The sequence below is a fragment of the Pagrus pagrus genome (genome assembly GCF_965226575.1).
Source record: "Pagrus pagrus genome assembly, contig: HAP1_SCAFFOLD_73, whole genome shotgun sequence".
Classification (NCBI taxonomy): Eukaryota; Metazoa; Chordata; class Actinopteri; order Spariformes; family Sparidae; genus Pagrus; species Pagrus pagrus.
Window position 1 is genome coordinate 263,094 of NW_028175390.1, and position 4,279 is coordinate 267,372.

Genomic DNA, 4,279 nt, shown 5'->3' on the forward strand with positions numbered 1-4,279 from the left:
GTCTATGATCTTGTCTAGCCTGTACACATTGGAGTCACAACCAAACCATGACAAAGTTCTATGTCAAATATGAACACATCATATAAATAAACCAGAACTGGTCTGAATTTGTGGCTACTGTACATGTCATTATGGTACCTCCAGATACTGTGTTAAATGGTGGCAATGGTCCAGTCTTGTTGGTCTCAGTCAAAGATGAAGATACCTACTGAAGAATTGAAGAAAAAACCAGACACGAGAAACAACTTGTGAACAGTAGAGAACTATTTTATTTTTTTAACATGTGCCACAAACAACAACACAACACAAACAAAACAAACATGAAGATGAACATGAAAATTCTGACTGCGGAACACTGTTGCGGAACACGCTCACTCATGGCCCCACCATTGTCTCCTCTTCATCTGGCCCTTTAAGAAATGCACAAAAGAACATATTTTGTTGACTCAGTAAAGCAGTACTGTGGTTACTGTATATGGTTGCAGTGCAAAACACAAAACCTTATCAGGAGACCAAACAAAAAAGGCCCTGTAAAGTGATATAAAGTTATACAATATTGTGTTCATCAAACACTCTGACAAACTTCACATTTAACCTGAAGTTACAGTAATAAAACATAATGTATATTTGAGTTTGTCTTCATGTTAAAGGGGAATAGTGCACAGCCATTTGATTTTTTGCTATTTTGCTAACCTTTCCTCAGCATTTGTTGGTTCATTGAAGCCAGCCATAATGCAATTAATGGAGCATATCATATACATGTTGCAATGTGTGTATTTGTGTGGTTCTATCCTTTCATAAAAAGATAATGGATACAGGGTGTTTTGGTGTGTCATGATGCTGCCAGCACGAGAGCTGGGATACTGGGTCGGAGGGTCTGATCTTACAAGGTTGGTTTTCAGCCAAGTGACGCTAGGTGGAAGGCAGAGAGCCTCCATTCTCCCTGGAACAAGCCAGCAACATTACTCTGAAGCTGTTTCATTAAAGCATAAGTAAGCGGAATGTTTGTGTTAATATAAGTCTTATATAGTTATATCTTCCGACAGCAATCACTTATATAGAGTGTTTGGTCCGAAACACGGGTCTGTCAGTCACCCTGCTCTGCTGTAAGCCGAGGAGAAAACTTTCCTTGTATCCTACAACCTTTATCCAATGAGGAGAGAGAACGGCATAAAGGGGCGGTCCTCTCTGTGTGTGCAGCCAAGGGATGCACGCGCATGTGTTGACGTAGGGAAGAGGGCGGGGACTGCTAACTCCATCCGCTGACAGGAAGTTAGCCAAAACGACCGGATCGCTTACTTCTGCTTTAAGTAAAAAGTAGGTAAAAATCTTGAATATTTCCTCTTTAATGACTCTCCATGGGGACCCCCAAGATAGCTGTCAGTCTGGTGGTGCGTAATAGGTATCCACAAAACTGGACATTTACTGGACCAGAGGTCTGTGTGCTATGGCACGGTGCTCTGGCGGAACACTGGGGCCATACTCAGATCTAAAAGCCCTCACAAGAGGAGAGAGTTGGGATAAAAGTTGAGGTGAGGTCTCTCTGTCCTGGTTTATTCTTTATATATTATGCCAAGGTAAGTATTATATTCCATTGCAACATGGCTGAGGCTCTCAGTTGGAAGCAACTCCATCCTACATATTAAACCTATCACATATCAAGTCTGAGATGACAATGAGTCAGCTAGCCTCACTCACACAATCGCTGTGTAGTTACATCAGACCTGCCCACATGGTGGAGCTGAAGACCATGAATGCAGCAGTAAAGGGAAAAGTTTGAGGTTAGATAAGACCACATCTTAAGACTCAAAACTTCATCCACTCATGTTAACATTAGAAGTATGTTTTTGTGTTTGATAGGGGGTTCTTTCATTCCAGCTCAATTTAGCAGGGAGATGGCATGTAATATTAATATATTTAAAAATATATTTCAGCTGTTGCTTCATATTCATTAATTTATTTTGTAGATAGAATATTATACTAAAGTCAAATACAGTTTTCATTAAAGATGTGTTTCTAACTGAAATGTGATTTCCCTACTTTTCAGACCCATGTACTGGCTTTTAAGAAAGGCAATGGGTGACAATTCCAGTTACAGTTTACATTACTGTCCCACCACTGCCAAGTGAAATCTTTACATTTACAAGAAAATGGCTATGCTTGCTGCATGGTGGCTGAACAAGCTTCTAATTCCTAAGTGACCATAGCGGAAAAAATGGCAAAAATCACAACACTGCCTTTTTTAATTGTATTTGCTCATTTAGAATTGGGGAGATTTGTTCTGTACTTTGCGCTCGTTTTTTTTTTACATATGCTGACAGCTTCATCTTGATTTCTGCTGTAGAACAGTATCACACATATATTGCAAAATAGGTATTGTAGCTGACTTACGTGCGAGCTGTGTGGCACGCCTTTTCTCCTCTCTCTCTCTCCTCCCACCATCCCTGTCTCCAGCGAGATGAAGCCACCTTTTTATGTAAGCCTCCACCTCCTGGTCTGTTGCAGTGGCCGTCAATTGATTGTTTCTGACCGTTCCTAAAAATTGAGAAAACTGTAAAGCTTTGGATAGATTGCACACAATGGTGAGAAATGGCTAACTGCATGACATGCTATATCCTGCCCATAGTTGGGCAGCAATGAATGTAGTTTGAAAACAGTCTAGCCATGACCAGCCAATTACTAAAATTGTAGGAGGAAAACTCTCGCCTTCAGCTGACAAACTGATTGCAGACTGGTGCATCTTAGAGCAGGGGGCAGATAAATAGCTGGAGAAGATGGTGAAGCACATAGTTTTAGATATTTTTATTATGGTGCAGGTTGCTGACATTTCGGCACAGAGTATGTCTTCTTCAAAGCAAACAGAGCAATTTAAGAATGGCAGCTTTAAACTGGTGCCTTATAAAATGTGATTGGGTGTATATGTTGTTGTATTATAAGTATTTTATAACGAGTATTAGACTATCAGCATTTTTAATTAATTGTATTACTTAAAGCTATGGTCTAAGGTCTGAAAGACGATGAGAAGCCGCCATTAGCAGCACCGTGGAGAGCTCCAGAGCTGGAGGGAGACTCGTCGCTCTGGGCGACCCAGCACAGGGTGCTGTATGTGGGGGAGAGGAGTAGGAAGACCGGGGCCTGTAGCTCCGCGGCGCCGTAGTTCGCAGAGCGACCCCGCTCAGGTTGCCGCTGCGGCTAGAAGCGGCTGTGTGTTGGGGAGAGGATCAGGGAGACTCGACGCGGCACCGGTACCAGTAATAACGGCAGCAACACATTCTGTGCTTCTGTACTGTGCTTCTCTGAATCCTAGTGGGGCTTTCAGCGGCATGTGTTTAAACATGTACCCTCTGACTGTTATAATCATATGGATGCTGTTATAATGTGTTGTGATTGAGATCCTGACCCACCAAACATCCTGGAAAGTGACAAAGTTACGTTTTTCGTACAAAATTACATAATCACCATCAGTAAACAGGACGCTGTCTGACTATTTCACTCGCGGGGAGGGATGCTGTTTTCTGGAGGGAAAGTTCACTGCCACAGAGATTTATTTTTCTTGTCTCACACAGAGTCGTTGAACATGGGTCGGCATGTTCTCTGACCACTTTGCCACCACTTCTCAACTGCCTGCTCTGCATTATAGTCCTCAACCTCAGGGAAATGCAATGATATACGGAGGAGGGAATTGAGCATTTTGTTTGAGAGTGAGCGTTTGACATTTTTTTTTTCACTGTCCCGTAATTGTCCCGGACAAAATATAAGTGTGTCCCAGCAGGAATTTTTATGGTCCCCGCCGGGACATCGTTAATTTCGAGCCCTGCTGCCTGGTCATATTAACCTTGTATAAAAACTGAATGTTAACTAGCTAACATTTTTCGCAGCACTGGCAACCTGACAAAACAATGTGAAGTTCCAACAATAAGAGCTGAATGTTTCCCACAGAAATTCATTCATTTATTTTTCGTTCAGGGACTCACCTCACCGTGACTTCTCTCCTCGATCTCCGGCTCGCGCACTTTTTGCTCCCTTGCTCCCTTTCGTCAATTCGAATATGATGCATTCAAAAGACTCGTAATTTGGAAAACTCCAACTTAAAGCGGAAAAAAACATAACGGAAAGTAGAGTTTGAATAAAGATACGATCCTTACAGACTTAATAGCGTTGACTTAATAAAAAAAAAAAAAAAAAAAAAAAAAACACTGTCACTGTGGGTGATATGTTCAGGTAAATGTAGGTCAATACATTTTCCAATGTCGACCTGCCAGTCATTTTCTATGTGACA

The 4,279-nt window shown here is 41.7% G+C and overlaps 1 long non-coding RNA gene across 1 annotated transcript; it reads right to left on the reverse strand.

Annotated features, from left to right (window-relative positions):
* Positions 1 to 252: 252 nt before the first annotated feature.
* Positions 253 to 4,020, reverse strand: LOC311253928. Its single transcript, XR_014622060.1, has 3 exons — positions 3,975 to 4,020; positions 2,392 to 2,535; positions 253 to 410 (listed from the first exon to the last, which is right to left on the reverse strand). It is a non-coding gene; the product is annotated as an uncharacterized lncRNA (long non-coding RNA).
* Positions 4,021 to 4,279: the final 259 nt, after the last annotated feature.